A 19,286-nucleotide genomic window follows, 5' to 3' on the forward strand; every position below is an offset into this window, starting at 1 on the left:
AGCTCTTCTTGTTGCTTACTCTCTTATTTACCAATAGCTTTTCTATCGCTTGTTTTGATCTGGTTTGGTTAACTTTTAAGTTGTATCAATGTTTTTAATGAATCGTGCGAGTGTGTGTACTCCATAGATGTCTGGTAAGTAGAAAGCCTCTAGGTACAACAAGGAAAACATTACTTCATCTGTACGTCATGTGTTCAAAATAACATACTGGGGCTTCCTCGATGTTTTCCTCACTTTCATTTCTGCACCTTCAGAGTCACCAAGGCTTGTTACTTCTACACCCTAAATTTCTCTCACACTCAACCCTCTCTGGCCAACCTTAACAACTGCCTTTTTGCAAGCTGTCACCAGTGCATGGACCATCGCAAAGGCATCTGAAGTATCCGATCTCCATTTGCTCTTAAGCAATGCCATTCATCCCCGAAAATGTTGCCAGAGGGATAATTCTGAAACCCAGATCTGATCGTGCTCTCTGCTAATTCAGTGGTTTTCCATCTGTTGGAAGATTCAGTCTCCTTGCATGACACGATGGACTGACCTAGCTTGACCTGGCTTTTGCTTATGTCTCCAAGTTTGCCTCTAACCCAGACCAACGAAAAAGTAGAGATATAGTAACTTGACTTTCAATGTTTGTCCATTCTCTGCAAAAGGGCTTAAATCCCCTTGTCCTTTTTCCATACTGTCTCTCTTGCCTGCTTGAAGAGTCTCCACAATTTTTGAATACCTATTGTCTGTTTTTTTTTTTTTAACTGCAAAACTCAAACATCAACTTCATCCCTACAAAGAGCATTTGTAACCCCCTTCATTTTAATACTAGAATAAGTATTTTATGGGTGCTGTTATCTTTACACAGATTGCATTGAAATATTATTGCTCTCCTTTTTATTGTAAAGTAATATACGCACCTTCTAAAAATCTTAAGAAAATATAGATACAGAATGGAATAATTAAAATCATGCATAATTTGGTCACTCTGATGCAACTCTTGTTAACATTTTGGTGGACTCTGCCTCTAGTCTTCTCTCCAAACATATGTAAGTGTTTATTTTGCAAAAATATGGTCATACTATCCATATTGTTTTATCACCGGCTTTTTGAAATCAAAGGGGATGTTGTAAAAATCACCTTCTGTCTTTAAAGTTATTTCCTGACATCACTGTCAATGCTGAAAAGTATTTCCTTGGATGAATAAAATAATTTTCTATTACTGGAACTACAGTTATGTCTAAAAGTTTTTATTACAAACAAGGCAATTTCTCTCTTTATAGCCAAATCTTTGAGTGTGATCATGATTATTTCTGTTTGATAAATTCAGCAGGAGTAATTTCTCGATCAACGAGGATATACAAGTTTAAGCCTTTTGATACACATTTTTAAATTGTCTTTCAAAAACATGCTATTAACTGGTACTCCCAAAAGCAATATATGTCCATTTCCTCACAAAGGTAATATAAATATATGATATTTAATAGCAATTGAATAAGCAAAAAGTATGACTTGTCTTAATATAATCCCTCTGTGAGGTATAATATACTTTCTTTGCATACTCAACTCATATATATATATGTTTCTTTTGTGATTTTCTTAATTGGGTCCTCTGATTCACTTTCAACTGCAATGTTTATCTCTTTTTTTCATTGGTTTTATATATCATCCTTTGTCTGTCATGTATGCCTCACAAAAATTTTTATCTCTTTTTGCTGTCTGCCTTTGAATTTGAAAATGATTTATGCTACAATTCATCCAATCCCCATTGATTTGAAATGCTACCACTGTTATATATTGATTCATATATATGCTCAGATCAGTTTATGAACATTTAAAAATAATACATCAACCTGTTCCTCTACCACTATTCTATTTTTAAGTTAACTTTGGTTCATATCAATATTATTTTTATGTTATTATTATTATTAACACCATTACTGTCATAGCTACTATTTCTTGATCATGACTCACATATTTCAGCATGCAATGCTTAATACTTTTACAAACTATATCTGATTTATTCTTTCAAACAGCTCTGTGAAATAGGTACAATTATTATATACATGTTTCAGCTAAGGAAACCGAAACATATTTATTATCTAGTAGAACTGAGATTAAAACTCGAGTTGTCCTGACACCAGACCTACAAACTGAAATTCAGAGCAATACTTTCTCTTTACTCATTTTCAAAGCATTTTTCTGCCTATTCTCACATGACTTACTCTTGGAGATAAACTTTAAAATAACTTTATTAACCATTTAAAGCCAGTCTTTGAATCTATTTAGACTTTTTATTGTGGTATAGCATACATATGTACATGAACCATAAGTGAACAGATATGTGCAACCCACACCCAGACCAAGAAATTTATCAGCGCATCAGAGGCCCCATGGTGTCCTTTTCCACTTGTTACTACCCCCCACAGGTAAGCCCTGTCCTGACTTCCACATCACACATTAGTTTTACTCAGTTTTGGGTTTTAAAGGAACTCATGCATTATGTTCCTTTATGTTTATGTTATCAAGGGTCTTTTCATGTTCCTTTTGGCTATATGTAGATCTTCTATTATGAAACTTCTTTAATTTTTTAATTTTTTATTTGTCTGAGTTGAAGCGTCCTTTATTGTTATACTAGCATTTATTGAAAATACTCTGTCTCTGTTGAATCACCTTGGAAACTTTCTCTAAAATCAATTAAGTATATAAAAACAGAGGTCTGTTTCTAAACCCTTTCTCCTGTTCCTTGGCCTATAAGTCTTTTATTTTGCTAATATCGCACTGCCTTGATTATTTCAAGCTATATACTAAGTCTGTTACATAAACGTTCACTTGTCTCTTTACTTTCAAAAATTGTTTTAATTATTCTAGGTCCCCTGTACTTCCACATACATTTTAGAGCTAGCTTGTCAATTTCTAAAACAAAATGACTGGGATTCTGATTGGGGTTGCAATGAACTCATGGGTCACTATGGGAAGAGTATTGAATCCTATTGTCCACGAAACTGGTATATGTCTCTATTTACTTAGGTTTTCTGTAAATTCTCTCAGTATACACAAGCCTGACATATCCATTTTACTATGCTTTTACATCTGTGTATACTCAGGGGACTTCCTCAAAAAGTAGCTCTTTTGGAGGCACCTGAGTGGTTCAGTCAGTTAAGCATCTGACTCTGGGTTTTCGCTCAGGTCATGATCTCACTGTTCATGAGTTTGAGCCCTGTATGGGGGGGGGTCCATGCTGTCAATGCAGGACTTGCTTGGGATTCTCTCTCCCTCTCTCTGCCCCTCCCCCCCCCCACTCACTCATTCTCTTTCTTTCTCTCAAAATAAATAAACTTTTTTTTTTTTAAAAGTAGCTCTTTTTCACTGTATTTCTGGTGCCTTTGAAAACTGAGTCACTAGTGAGTATCTTTCTGTTTTATGCTTTCCTTTGGTCACCTTTTTTAACAGCCAGATAACTTTTAATTGAATGCTACCATGTTATTTTCCTCCAGAGATGTTTACCCTGTCCTTTGGTGGAAAATAGACTGATGGTGGATCACCTTAATCTGACTAGAAACAGGGTTGATATGAAGCAGAGTTTCAGTTCTTACAAAGTATCATCTACCGCTGGTTAAGCACACTCCTTAATTCAAGCTCTCCATGGATTCTCAACTGAGATCCTTGGGTATTTAATAAGTTCCCCTGCCCACAGCTTCACACCCTTCTGTGGTTTCTCATCTCCAATTTTTATCTTGTCAGCTCTGAGAGATTTAAAGACAACTGTTCTACACTCAAAAGTTTTATGCCTTGCTTACTATTCCCCTGACCTCTACTATTGAAGAATTTAGCAAATGCTTCAAGGAGAAACCAACAATTATGCTCATTTCAGTGAACTATCCTTTTCGTTAGAATTTTGGCTCCCTAGGTATTGGCTGCATTGGCAGTCACAAAAGCATTTTTTTCTTCTTCTTAGATTTATGAGTTCACCAACAGTTCTGTTGAATACTTAACCACTCAGGAATGGGCACCTGGCTCCATGTTCAAATAATTAGCAAATGCCCTAAGGAATAATGTGGGTGCGTGCTGTAAGTGAGCTACCCTCTCCATGATTCTCTTCACTCTGATTCTTGGAATTTCAGCCTCATTTCCCTCAGTAGTTCGTTGTCTTGTGTCTTTTTAAAAATTATTTAAAATTTTCTTCTCCTCCTTCTTCTTCTTTTCCTATTTTGTTCTTTGTGGGAGACTGGTCTTATACACAAGCTACTGCATCACAGCCTGAGAGAAATTCTTTTTGTATGTGATTTGCCTTTCAAGACATTTGACCATTTTATTTATATCATCAAATTTATTGGCTTGAAGTAGTTCATATTATTCACTTATTATTTTTCAATGTTTGTAATGTCTAAATGATGCCTTCTTTTGTTCCCGATATTGGTAATTAGGGCATTCTCTCTTTCTTCTTGATCAGTCAAGCTAGAAGTTTTTCAGTTTTGTAGACTTCCAAAAACAAAACAAAACAAAACAAACTCCAAAAACAAACCAGCTTTTGGCTGCAGTGATTTACTGTATTTGTTCAGTTTTTAAACATTTGATTACCACTCTGTTATTTCTTTATTTCTACTTACCTTAAGCTTACTTTTCTTCTCTTCCTTTAACTTCCTAAAGAAGAAGATTAGATAAGTGTTTTTAGACTTTTCCTGTAAATTAATAAACAATTTAAAGGTATAAAATTCTCTATAGGTGCTGATTTTTGATATATGACCTGCAATACCTATCTATATCTATCTATACCTATATCTACATCTGTACCTGTATCTTACACAGCTATGTTACACTCAACAATACTCATGGAATAAAGTTTGCTTTAAATAGCCATATGTCTTTTGATATGTTCTGTTTTCATGTATATTTGAATTCAAAATAATTTCAATTTTTTGTGTAATTTCTTTCATCCATTGGTTGTTCAGAAGTGTATTATTTAAATTTCCAAATATGTAACTTCCAGATTTTTTTCTGTTGTTTTATCTCGAATATAATTATGATAAAAACATGTTTTGTATAAACTTATTATTTTAAATTTATTGAGACTCCTATGGTCTAAACAATTACCTGTGTTCGTGAATGTTCCATGTATGCTGGAAGAGAGTGTAATCTCTTGTTGGGGATGGAATATTCTAGAAACATCAAGTAAGTTCAATTAATCAGTAATGTTCAATTAGTTTAGTAGTAATTTCTTCCATATGCTTGGTGAATTTCTTTCTGTTTGTTCTATCAGTTAATGAGAGACAACTATTGAAATCTCAGATATAGAAGGAGCCAAGATGCTTCCCTTCACATGGAAGTTTTGTGTGTGTCTCTCATTTGTGAAATATAGCCAGACCAACACTAAACCATCCACACCTAGAAAACTGATCTGAGGATTAACACAACAACCCGCACAACCTGAAACACAGAATTCAGCAGGTACACAGCACGGAGAGGTGAACTTGGGGGAGAGAAGCCACGGAGCGCTGGGAGGTGCTCTTGCGTGTGGAAAGAGGACAGAGACAATGGCGAGAATACGGGAAAAGCACCACTCCCCAAAAGCAGCTGGAGAGAAAGTGGAAAATTGGAAACAGCCACAGGGACTAAACTAAAAAGGGAGAAAGAAGAAAGGAGAGGGGTTAAATTCCATTAAGACTGTAAACAAGGGGAGCGCAGAGTCTGCAGTTCTGCAGCTCGATACCTGGTGCTCTGGTGGGAAGGGCAAATCCCCAGGAGCTGAATGGGATCTGGGAGGGTCTTGGGCCACACGGGGAGAAGCGGCTCCACTGCTGGAAGGACATTTGGTAGAGACTGTTGAGGCCACCTGTTCCCAGCAGACCCCAGAGAACAGCCACATTCACTGGTGCTGGAACAAGGTCCTTAAGGGTGAAGTCTGGTGCCAGATGTGTGTTGTGATTTTGTGATTTTCCATAATCCCAAAACACTGCTGCTATACTATCTCATGAACTTTTCCTGGGGCAGGCTGGCACTGGCTGCAGTCTCTGGGCATGGGCAGCAGCATAGTCCTGCAAACGTTCTTGGGTGAGGCCGGCATTTGGCCATTGCTTGGTGAGACCCTCTGCAGAGGGGCGGAACAGGTCAAAGCTGCAGTCCCTCAGAAGTAAGGGGCCGGGGAAAACAGCCGTATCTGAGATAAAAGTCAGGAGAGAGGTACTAACTGGGGCTTGATCATGGACAGTGTAAAAGCAGAGAGTGGACTAAAGCTGAAGACAAAGGACAGGTGCACAATTGCTGATGGGAGAGAACAGAGTTCCAATACTAGAGACTGGGTAGCTGAATGATGCCATTTTCGCTACTCCTGCACATGAGCATTTGCACCTACAAGCGCCACAACAATCCACCCCAGTAGGCTAGTAGCGCCATCTAGTGGAGAAGGGAGCCGTTACACTAAGCCCCGCCCAACTGGGCCAACCTTGCTCTTCAAGAACAGAAGTCTCACCGCCTGCTTAGTTTATGGACTATAAAGTGCTTCATAGTCTGACTTCTATGTGAAAATGAAGTAATTTCAGTCCTATTTCAGTCTGTTAGCAGGTCCATCTATTCAATTTTCTTTCTTTTTTTCCTCTTTTTTTTCTTTTTCTTGAATAAAGAGAAAAAAATCATTTTTATTTTCAATTTTTATTAAAAATATTTTTACTTTTTTTACTATATTTTTTACTGTTGTGTAAATTTTTTCAAATTCTATTTTACTTCCATCATTTTATTTTAGTCTACTTCAGTGTATTCATTTTTTCAAATTTTGAAAGGATTTCCTTTTTTTCTTTTTTCTTTTTCATTTCTTTTCTTTCTCTTGAATACAGAAAGAAAAAAGTCATCTTTATTTTTAATTTTTATTAAAAATATTTTTCTTTAATTTTTTTCTACTATATTTTTTACTTTTGTGTAAATTTTTTCAAATTCTATTTTACTTCCATCATTTCATTTTAGTCTACTTCAGTGTATTCATTTTTTCAAATTTTCAAACAATTTCCTTTCTTTTTCTTCTTTCCCCTTTTTTCTCTAATCTGTCAAGCCACTTTCACCACCCAAACAAAAACACACCTAGGATCTAGTGTCATTTATCCGATTGTTGTGTGTGTGTGTGTGTGTTTAATTTTTTGATTTTAATATTTTTTAATTTTAATTTTTTTAATTTTAATTTTAATTTTTCTACCTCATTAATTCCTTTTCTCCCTTCAAAATTACAAAATGAAGGAATTCACCCCAAAAGAAAGAGCAGGAAGAAACGACAGCCAGGGACTTAACCAATACAGATACAAGCAAGATGTCTGAACCAGAATTTAGAATGACGATAATAAGAATACTAGCTGGAGTCGAAAATAGATTAGAATCCCTTTCTGTGGAGATAAAAGAAGTAAATATGAGTCAGGATGAAATAAAAAATGCTATAACTGAGCTGCAATCAGGAATGGATGCTGCCGTGGCAAGGATGGATGAGGCAGAACAGAGAATCAGTGATATAGAGGACAAACTTATGGAGAATAATGAAGCAGAAAAAAAGAGCGAGACTAAGGCAAAAGAGCACTATTTAAGAATTAGAGAAGTCAGTGGCTCATTAAAAGGAACAACATCAGAATCATAGGGATCCCAGAAGAGGAAGAGAGAGAAATAGGGGTAGAAGGGTTATGTGAGCAAGTCATAGTGGAAAACTTTACTAACCTGGGGAAAGACACAGACATAAAAATCCAGGAAGCACAGAGGTCTATTAGGTTCAACAAAAACTGACCATCAACAAGGCATATCATAATAAAATTCACAAAATACTCAGGCAAGGAGAGAATCATGAAAGCAGCAAGGGGAAAAAAAGTCCTTAACCTACAAGGGAAGACAGATCAGGTTTGCAGCAGACCTAGCCACAGAAACTTGGCAGGCCAGAAAGAAGTGGCAGGGTATATTCAATGTGCTGAATCAGAAAAATATGCAGCCAAGAATTCTTTATCCAGCAAGGCTGTCATTAAAAATAGAAGGAGAGATAAAAAGTTTCCCAGACAAACAAATATTAAAGGAGTTTGTGACCACTAAACCAGCCCTTCAAGAAATTTTAAGGGGGACTCTCTGAGGGGAGAAAAGATTAAAATACAAATAAATAAATAAATAAATAAATACCAAATGTGACAAAGATTAGAAAGGACCAGAGAACACCACCAGAAACTCCAACTCTACAAGCAACATAATGGCAATAAATTCATATCTTTCAGTACTTACTCTAAATGTCAATGGACTCAATGCTCCAATCAAAAGACATAGGGTAACAGAATGGATAAGAAAACAAGATCCATCTATATGCTCTTTACAAGAGACCCACTTTAGACCTAAAGACACCTTCAGATTGAAAGTAAGGGATGGAGAACCATCTATCATGCTAATGGTCAACAAAAGAAAGCCAGAGTAGGCCTACTTATATAAGACAATCTAGACTTTAAAATAGACTGTATCAAGAAATGCAGAAGGGTATTATATCATAAGTAAGGGGTCTATCCACCAAGAAGACCTAACAATTGTAAACATTTATGCACCAAATGTGAAGCACCCAAATATATAAATCAATTAATAATAAATATAAAGAAACTCATTGATGGTAATACCATAATAGTAGGAGACTTCAACATCCCACTCACAGCAATGGGCAGATCATGTAATCAAAAAATCCACAAGGAAACAATGGCTTTGAATGACACACTGGGCCAGATGGACTTAACAGATATATTCAGAAATTTCTCCTAAAGCAGCAGAATATACATTCTTCTCGAGTGCACATGGAACGTTCTGCAGAACAGACCACATAGTGGGACACAAATCAGCCCTCAGCAAGTACAAAAAGACCAAGATCATCCCGTGCATATTTTCAGACCACAATGCTATGAAATTCGAAATCAACCACAAGAAAAAATTTGGAAACATAAAAATACATGGAGACTGAAGAACATCCTACTAAAGAATGAATGGGCCAACCAAAAAGTTAAAGAGGAAATTAACAAGTATATGGAATCCAATGAAAATGATAACACCACAACCCAAACCTGTGGGGTGCAGCAAAGGTGGTCATAAGAGGAAAGTATATAGCAATCCAGGCCTTCCTAAAGAAGGAAGAAGGATCTCAGATACACAACCTAACCTTATGCCTTAAAGAGCTGGAAAAAGAACAACAAATAAAAATCCAAACCAGCAGAAGACAGGAAATAATAAAGATTAGAGCAGAAATTAATACTATTGAAACCAAAAAAACAGTAGAACAGATCAATGAAACCAGAAGCTGGTTCTTTGAAAGAATTACCTAAATTGATAAACCACTAGCCAGTTTGATCAAAAAGAAAAAGGAAAGGACCCAAATAAATAAAGTCAAGAATGAAGGAGGAGAGATCACAACCAACACAACAGAAATAAAAACAATGATAAGAGAATATTATGAGCAATTATATGCCAATAAAATGGGCAATCTGGAAGAAATGGACAAATTCCTAGAAATATATATACTACCAAAACTGAAACAGGAAGAAATGGAAAATTTGAACAGACCCATGACCAGTAAGGAAATCGAATTAGTAGTTAAAAATCTCCCAATATTAGTAATCAAAAATCTCCCAAAAAATAAGACTCCAGGAACAGATGGCTTTCCAGGGGAATTCTACCAAACATTTAAGGAAGAGTTAACACCTATAGTATTGAAGCTTTTCCAAAAAATAGAAATGGAAGGAATACTTCCAAACTCATTCTATGAAGCCAGCATTACCTTGATTCCAAAACCAGATAGAGACCCCACTAAAAAGGAGACCAATTTCCCTGATGAACATGGATGCAAAAATCCTCAACAAGATATTAGCCAACTGGCTTCAACAATACATTAAAAAAATTATTCACCACGACCAAGTGGGATTTATACCTGGGATGCAGGGCTGGTTCAATATCTGCAAAACAATTAACGTGATTCATCACATCAATAAAAGAAAGGATAAGAACTATATGATCCTCTCAATAGATGCAGAGAAAGCATTTGACAAAATACAACATCCTTTCTTGGTAAAAACCCTCAAGAAAGTAGGGATAGAAGGATCATACCTCAAGATCATAAAAGCCATATATGAACTACCCAACGCTAATATCATCCCCAATGGGGAAAACTGAGAGCTTTCCCCCTAAGGTCAAGAACAAGACAGGGATGTCCACTCTCGCCACTGTTATTCAACATAGTATTGGAAGTCTTAGCCTCTGTAATCAGACAACACAAAGAAATAAAAGGCATCCAAATTGGCCAAGAGGAGGTCAGACTTTCACTCTTCACAGATGACATGATACCCTATATGGAAAACCCTAAACAATCCACCAAAAAACTGCTAGAACTGATTCATGAATTCAACAAAGTGCAGGATATAAAATCCATTCACAGAAATCAGTTGCATCCCTATACATCAACAATGAAGCAACAGAAAGAGAAATCAAGGAACCAATCCCATTTACAGTTGCTCCAAAAACCATAAAATACCTAGGAATAAATCTAACCAAAGAGGTGAAAAATCTATATACTGAAAACTATAGAAATCTTATGAAAGAAATTGAAGAAGACACAAAAAAATGGAAAAAGATTTCATGCTCCTGGATACAAAGAACAAATATTGTTAAAATGTCAACACTACCCAAAGCAATCTACATATTCAATGCAATCCCTATCAAAATAACACCAGCATTCTTCACAGAGCTAGAACAAATAATCCTAAAATTTGTATGGAACCAGAGAAGACCCCGAATAGCCAAAGCAATTTTGAAAAAGAAAACCAAAGCAGGATGCATCACAATCCCAGACTTCAAGCTACACTACAAAGCTGTAATCATCAAGACAGTGTGGTACTGGCACAAGAACAGACACTCAGATCAATGGAACAGAATAGAGAACCCAGAAATGGACCCACAAATGTATGGCCAACTAATCTTTGACAAAGCAGGAAAGAATATCCAATGGAATAAAGACAGTCTCCAGCAAGTAATGCTGGGAAAACTGGACAGTGACATGCAGAAGAATGAACCTGGACCACTTTCTTATGCCATACACAAAAATAAACTCAAAATGGATGAAAGACCTAAATGTAAGACAGGAAGCCATCAAAATCCTTGAGGAGAAAGCAGGCAAAAAACTCTTTGATCTTGGCTGCAACAACAGATTTCTCCTTGATTTCTCTTTCTGTTACTTCTAACTCAACACGTCTCCAGAGGCAAGGCAAACAAAAGCAAAAATGAACTACTGGGATTTCATCAAAATAAAAAACTTCTGCACAGCAAAGGAAACAATCAGCAAAACTAAAAGGCAACCGACAGAGTGGGAGAAGATATTTGCAAATGACATTTCAGATAAAGGGTTAGTGTCCAAAATCTATAAAGAACTTATCAAACTCAACACCCAAAAAACAAATAATCCAGTAAAGAAATGGACAAAAGACATGAATAGACACTTCTCCAAAGAAGACATCCAGATGGCCAATCGACACATGAAAAAATGCTCAAATCACTCATCATCGGGAAAATACAAACCAAAACCACAATGAGATACCACCTCACACCTGTCAGAATGGCTAACATTAACATCTCAGGCAACAACAGATGTTGGCGAGGTTGCAGAGAAAGAGATCTCTTTTGCATTCTTGGTGGGAATGCAAGCTGGTGCAGCCACTCTGGAAAACAGTATGGAGGTTCCTCAAAAAATTAAAAATAGAACTAACCTACGGCCCAGTAATGGCACCACTAGGCATTTATCCATGGGATAGAGGTGTGCTGTTTCGAAGGGACACATGCACCTCCATGTTTATAGCAGCACTATCCACAATAGCCAAAGTATGGAAAGAGCCCAAATGCCCATCGATGGGTGAATGGATAAAGAAGATGTGGTATATGTATATACAATGGAGTATTACTTGGCAATCAAAAAGAATGAAATCTTGCCATTTACAATGACGTGGATGGAACTGGAGGGTATTATGCTAAGTGAAATTAGTCTGTCAGAGAAAGACAAATATCATATGACTTCACTCATATGAGGACTTTAAGAGACAGAAGAGATGAACATAAGGGAAGGGAAACAAAAATGATATAAAAATAGGGAGGGGACAAGCATAAGACACTCATAAATATGGAGAAAAAACAGAGGGTTACTGGAGGGGAAGTGGGAGGGGCAATGGGCTAAATGGGTAAGGGTCATTAAGGAATCTACTCCTGAAATCATTGTTGCACTATATGCTAACTAATTTGGATGTAAATTAAAAAAAATAAAATTAAAAACAAAAGAAATCTCAGATATAATGTTTGTCTATTTCTCCTTTAAAGTTTGCCAGTTTTTGCTTCATGCAATTTGTAGTCTTTTTGTTAAACATCTATAAATAATATCTTTTTATATTTTTATTGTAGTCCTTTCATTGTTATAAAGTATCTCTCCTTTTCTCTAGAAATATATTTGTTTTAATGTCTACTTTGATAGTAATATAACTACTATAGATTTCTTACACTTACTGCATGCAAGATTCCTATCTCTGTAAATTTAATTACCACTTATTTGTGTCTTTGTATTTAAAGAGTATCTCCTGTAGACAGCATATAGTTGAATCTCACATTTGTATTGAATTTGGCAATCTAGGTTTTGATTGGAATATTTAATTCATTTACACTTAATGTAATTATTAAAATAGTTGGAATTAGGTCTAACAGTTTTATTATTTGTTTTCAAGTATTCCTTGTTTTGTTCTTCATCCCTTTTTGTTAAGCAAATATTTTCTAGTATACCATTTGAAATCCACAACCGAATTTTGGCTACATTTCCTTTCATTTTTATTCTTGCTTGATCTAGAAATTACAATATATCTATTTAAATGATCACAATCTACTTAAAATTAACACTGGATTTCTTCTGGCTAAAACAAAAAATAGATTATTCCGGCCACAATACATTTCTGATTACCCCCTTCTATCCTATGGGGTCTTTTGCCATATATGTTGCCATATGAATAGATAGGTAAATCAATAGAGATAATACCTGTGTTACCTATAAAACCTATCCATATACCTAAATTATCTATAACACCTATCTGTAGCTCTCTATACACATATCTACATCTATATGTATATACTTACACAGGTATGTTACACTCAACAATGCTTATGATACAATTTTTGCCTTAAATAGCCATGTATCTTTAAAGGAATCAAGTATGATGACCGTGGAGATGCATTGATTTATCTCCTTTAAAACTACACGCCGAGGGGAGCATAGTTAACTGACACCTCCCAGTGATGTTCCCATGAACACTGAGGTCATGCCTCCCCCAGGCTTCTCATAACCAGTGACTGAGCAAGCCAGAAAAATGAGTGCTGGTGCATTTCTGCCCAAGGTGGGATTACTCTGACAGGCAGCCTGGCTGAAATTTTCTCAGAAATGTACTGCGGGCCGAGCTTTTTCAATCCATCTTTTGTTAATGTAATTATTATGTTACATTTCCATCCATCTTTTGTTCTCTTTATTCATAGATGCTGGAGCTGCCCTATAGTCTCAAGGCTCTCTGCCTACTCAACTTCTCTCCTTATTAATTCTTCATAAACATTTCCTTAAAATAATCGGTCACATCTAAACCCATCGAGGTATCTAATTCTTGGATGACTTAAACTGCCATAAGAAGAAAAATATATATAGACATACTTTTACCATTTCCAGCGTTCTTCATTCCTTCCTGTATACACAAGTCACTATCTGATATAATTTCTTTTCAACCTGGAAGATTTCTCCTAACATTTCCTTAAATTGTGTACGATAGCAATGAATTCTGTCAGTTTTTGTTTATCTGAGAGTGTCTTTATAACATCTTTTTTTTTCTTTCAACACTTTAAATATTTGAATCCAATATCTTCTGCCTTTCATTGTTTCTGATGATAATTCAGCTGTTAATCACCATTGTGTCTCTGCTTGTAATGTGTTGTTTTTATTTTTCCTGCTTGCAATTTTTCTTTTTTTTTGACTTTTAGTATTTTTACTGTGATTTACTTACATGTTTCATTTTGTTTAGTTTTGTTTTTCATCTGTATACTTCTTGGGGGTTGTTGAGATCCCTGGATCTGTAAATTAATGTGTTTTCTTCTACAGTTGGGGGAAATTTTGACCATTATATCTTCAACTATTTTTCTGCCCCATTCTGTCTTCTCATTCTGGGAGTTCATTTGTTGGACTGCTCAATACTGACCATAGGTCTCTGAGGCTTTTTATATATCTTTCCATGTTTCTCTTCTCTGATATTTTGATTGGACACTTTCTATTGATCTTTCTTCACATTTACTGAGTCTTTCTTCTGCCATCTCAAATCTATCGTCAAGCCTATTTAATGATTTATGTTTTCATCTTAGGTGTTGTATTTTCAGATCTAGATTTTTTAAAAATTCCTTTTCATAGTTTTGATTTCTCTATTCACTCATTAATACATTTCCTTTTAATTCTTCAAATTTATTTCCTTTAAAAAAAAATTAATGTTTATTTTTGAGAGAGAGACACAGAGCACGAGCAAGAGAGGGGCAGAGAGAGAGAGGGAGACACACAATCAGAATCAGGCTCCAGGCTCTGAGCTATCAGCACAGAGCCTGATGGCGGGGCTCAAACCCACGGACCACAAGATCATGACCTCAGCCGAAGTCGAACGCTTATCAGACTGAGCCACCCAGGAGCCCCAAACTTATTTCCCCTTAAATCTTTGAATGCATTTATATTAGTCGTGCTGATGATTTTGCCTGCAACAATCCAGAAGGTGAATGCATTCAGTCAGTTTCCATTGACTGTGTTTTATGGCTTTGTTTGTTTTCTTACATATTGCTCATACTTTTTGGGTTTTTGCATTTTTGGTAATTTTTGGTTGAAAAGTTGGTTATAGGGATTGTGGAATCTGTCGTGTTCTTCTGAGTATTGTCAGTTTGAATCCACACTTAACTTGGCTGTTGTCACACTGAGTGCTCTCTCCCTGTGGTTGCAGCAACTCTTATCTTTTTTCAGGGTCTTTGGCCTCAGGCTATTGCTTTTTTAGACGCGGAGCTCCTTAGTGGTCAGCGGAAGTTTCGGGCAGACTTCATACCTAGCTTTTTAGGGGCTCAGTGCTCTCTGTGGTTTTCATGAGTTAAGGCTTCTCCCTTACTTTTCTGCTTCCTGAAACAGTTTTCATTCATGCCTCTAACACATCCAGCCGAGAAGGCTTCCACTTTCCTACAGCTGGAGCTCTGTATGGGCCGTGCAGCACTGGTAGGTAAGAAAGCCGTGGCATCACAGTTCTTTTGTGGCTCAGTGGCAGTCTCTAGGTATAACCTCTTCCCCCATTCTGAGCTGCTGTGTACTGTTTTGTAGTGTCTCCAAATGGTGGTGGTTGTTCATTTTGTCCAGTTTTTATCATTATGATCTGTCTAAGAAATCACCTGTCCTCATCATGTGGCTATTACTGGCAGTCATGGTCCTGATTTATTTATTTTTTAAAGTTTATTTATTCTGAGAGAGAGAGGAGAATCCCAGAGAGACTCCGCACTGCTAGCGTGGAGCCTGATGCAGGGCTGGACCTCATAAACCATGAAATCATGACCTAAGCCAAATCAAGAGTCTGACCCTCAACCAACGGAGCCACCCAGGTGCCCCATTCGGTACTGATTGAATAGCATTTTCTTCATGCTGGTTTCCATTTCTAAGTGTAGATAAAATTATATACTATATTTCTCACATTTTGGAATAAGTATAGTTTTTTTTTTTTTTTAATTTTTTTTTCAACGTTTTTTATTTATTTTTGGGACAGAGAGAGACAGAGCATGAACGGGGGAGGGGCAGAGAGAGAGGGAGACACAGAATCGGAAGCAGGCTCCAGGCTCCGAGCCATCAGCCCAGAGCCTGACGCGGGGCTCGAACTCACGGACCGCAAGATCGTGACCTGGCTGAAGTCGGACGCTCAACCGACTGCGCCACCCAGGCGCCCCAGGAATAAGTATAGTTTTTATTACAAGTTCATAAAATATATTAAAAAGCATCCCTCCATTTTTAGGCACTTAGGGAGTCCAGAAGTTACATAGGAACTGGGTTTCTTAAAGATTTAGAAATCTTTCCATTAAAAAGTCTGAGCTCTGCACTGTCTCTATATTGCTTGGATGATTTGCACATTTCGCCTATGATCACTATGCGTTTCAGACTTTGAACATATGCTTCCATCAACCTTGATAATTTGTATTTATTTAGAGAATAATGTTCTAGATATTTTAGAGTATATTGGCAAAGAGTTCCACATCGCATTATTTCAGCCATTTAAATGGCTCCTCTCTATCCAGAGTTATAAGTTCTTTCTGTTTCCTGGCATGGCATCGAGTTTCCCTTGTTTTCTATTACTCTCATTTAAGGTGGCTATTTATAGATCAGCCCTGTTCTTTAGGCTCTGAGCACCTTGAAGTCAGGAATTAGGCTTTGCTCACCTGTGTCTAAGCCACCAGCTACAGTGCCTTTCACACTGTAGGACTTAACTGTGTGCTCAAGTGAACTGCACAGACTTTGGGTTATTTATGGAGAAACTATCCATTAAGCTGAAATCCAAGAGTTTATTTTACGAATGGCAAAGCGAGAAGAGAGTCGACTTGTCCAAGTTTACACAGCAAATTGGTGGCAGAGCAGACGTCTTCCCAACAAACCATGCCGTCTTGCTAAAATGGATTGAACCTAAGACAGCCTCAATTACCATCTGTCCTGCACATATATATTAAAGTAAAATATGTACTGATTCCAAAGCAAGTTCAAGCTCTAAAATTGTGAAAGTCTTTGCATGAGTATTCTGCTTCGTCAGATCTGTTTTGGTTATTAATGACATCTAAATTAGGGCCTCTTGTTCGTGGTGTTGTGTCATCCCAGGAACATGTCAATGTGTGATGGATGTGGCTAATTTAGCGATTCTTTGCAACTTTATAGAGAATCATCCTGCCAGTTTTTGGCAAGAAGGCTTGCTTTATTAAACTTGGAATCCACCATCCAGGATAAATAATGTCTATGTCTGTCCCATTTTAGGTATGTGTTGCAATCGAAGGTAATACATAAGCTGTCTTTTTTTCCCTGTCTCTCTCTCAGCCATATCTGTTTGTTTTTATACAAAAATAAACAGATATTAAAGAAACGATTAGACTAGAAGTCAGCAGACCTGGGTTCTTGCCCAAACACGGCCATGAAGTTGCTGATGACTTGTAGGGATCACAGATTCCTTATCTTTAAATGAAGCACTTAAATAAGTACACAAAATCCGAACATACCTCAGAGGTGCTTTAGAGGGCTCTACTTAATGGATGAGGCCAGAAAAGCTTTCAGAAGCCTTATCTTTGCCTAACCCCAGAAAATAAAAGGGAAGCCCATTTTTTTTTTTTTGAGGGAAGCTTTTGCTTTAGAATCTGCCATTAATCAGAAAGTCAAAAATAGCATCCCTGTTGCAACAGAAGCCATCTCCCAAACATTTCACAAGGGAGCTACAACAAAAATGTTTTAAGTGTCCAAATGACTGAGAAATCACTTTCAACACTTTTAAGATTGTGGCTATCAGGAAGCATAAGATAAAGCTGTATAGGGGAGATGGCATTTGAGATGGTCCTTGAGGAGCAAACAAGATTTTTTTTTAATGTTTATTTATTTTCGAGAGAGAGAGAGAGAGAGAGAGAGAGAGAGAGAGGGTGAGCAGGGGAGGGGCAGAGAGAGAAAGGTGGACAGAGGATCGGAAGCAGGCTCTGTGCTGACAGCAGAGAGCCCGATGCAGGGCTTGAACTCAGGAACCGTGAAATCATGACGTAGGCTGAAATCAGACGCTTAATTGACTGAGCCACCCAGGCACCCCAGGAGCAAGTAAGATTTTTTACATCCATTTATTAGTCCATTAACTTTTCTAACGTTTCATTTATTCACTATGTACACATTGAGATCTTACTGTGTACCCAGCACGATGCTATTGTATGCACTGGTGGGAATTATGGAGCTTACAGTCTACAGAAGACATAGCTATGAATCAACTAATTACGTATGTATGTTATTACAAATAACTATAGCCGTTATGTAATAAGAAAAGTACAGTGTGAGTTGACAGAACTCGGTGGGGATGGTGAAGGATGATCGGGGAAGCCTTACTGCCTTCGTGAAGTGATACCTGGGCTGACATCTGCATTAACTGGGTTAAGGGGTGGGGGGGGGGGGAGTGAGGGAGAGGAAGGGTCCTGAAGAGAGAGGGAGCGTGGCTCCCTTATGGAATGGAAACGAGGTCAGTGAGGCTGGAGCTGAGAGTCAAGAGGGGACGCAGGAAAAGGATATTCTGCACTAAGAAAACAGATCTAGAAAAGATCATCCCTTGTCCTGAGAATTAGCAGTAATTGCATTTGGTACGGGCTTTCCATACCTGAGGAGGAAAAGTGGAAGTTTTTGAAGGAAAAGTAGGTTGAGTTTGTATTGCAGGGAGGTTGAGTTGACAAGTTAAATAATCTGGGCTAAGGTACTCTGTGTTAAAGAGAGACTCAGAAAAGTTATTGACCTTGGAGCCTGCTTTCATAACATTTGTTGCCAGATGAGGAGATTAAAAAAAAAAAAAAAAGGAAAGGATTTAAGAAAAAAAGTCACTTGTAAGGGCTACGATGTGCACGGACAGCTGGATAACTATCTGCACTGATATTACCACACATTTCGTGGGTCCTTTTATGTGGCTACTTGCAAAATGTGTGAGGAATGGAAGCCTTGACTCGCCCTTTTCATCACTGATGCCGTTTGTTGTTGCTTTCTGCCTTTTTTTCTTCCTTGAGGTGTCACCCCAGCAGTACAAAATGACATAGGGAAAAATAAAAGCATCTCTTTTTCATAGTTGGGTTATAGTAACAGATGGTCATGTTCGCTCGGCAAAGACAAATAGCTCAAGTGATAAACACCGCAGGTTTGAGAGGTGGAGGAGAAAGGTTTTTGCCAGGATCCCCATTCGTAGCTGGCTCTGGAAAGACAGCAATCTGCTTTTACAGGTTCCAGCCCCCACCAAGGAGGGGCAGTGGAATTCCAGTGCTGGAAGGAAGGTGGCACCAAAAGAGAGGGGAGGAGGCTGCTGGGATACACGTTTCATCACCCCGCGGAAGGAGGGTTCCCGCTCACCCCCACTCAGCTCCTCCGTCTAATCTCCCACCAAGTCCTGTCAGGTGCATTTCCTAAGTTTCTGTCTGTCTCTCCCCTCTTCCACCATTTATTCGGGCCTCCGTTATCTCTTGCCTATGTTACTTCTTTAAAAAAAAAT

The 19,286-nt window shown here is 37.5% G+C and overlaps 1 long non-coding RNA gene across 4 annotated transcripts in view; it reads right to left on the reverse strand.

Annotated features, from left to right (window-relative positions):
• The window catches only part of LOC122205183, a 54,642-nt gene that overhangs the window by 21,422 nt on the left and 13,934 nt on the right, over positions 1-19,286 (reverse strand). For 3 of the 4 annotated variants that reach the window (XR_006195936.1, XR_006195937.1, XR_006195935.1), the window contains one exon: positions 4,596-4,629. The exons of the other annotated variant lie outside the window; for it this stretch is intronic. This is a non-coding gene — a long non-coding RNA (uncharacterized LOC122205183). The remainder of the gene's footprint in view (positions 1-4,595; positions 4,630-19,286) is intronic. 4 annotated transcript variants of the gene reach the window in all.

This window comes from Panthera leo, chromosome D4 (genome assembly GCF_018350215.1).
Source record: "Panthera leo isolate Ple1 chromosome D4, P.leo_Ple1_pat1.1, whole genome shotgun sequence".
Classification (NCBI taxonomy): Eukaryota; Metazoa; Chordata; class Mammalia; order Carnivora; family Felidae; genus Panthera; species Panthera leo.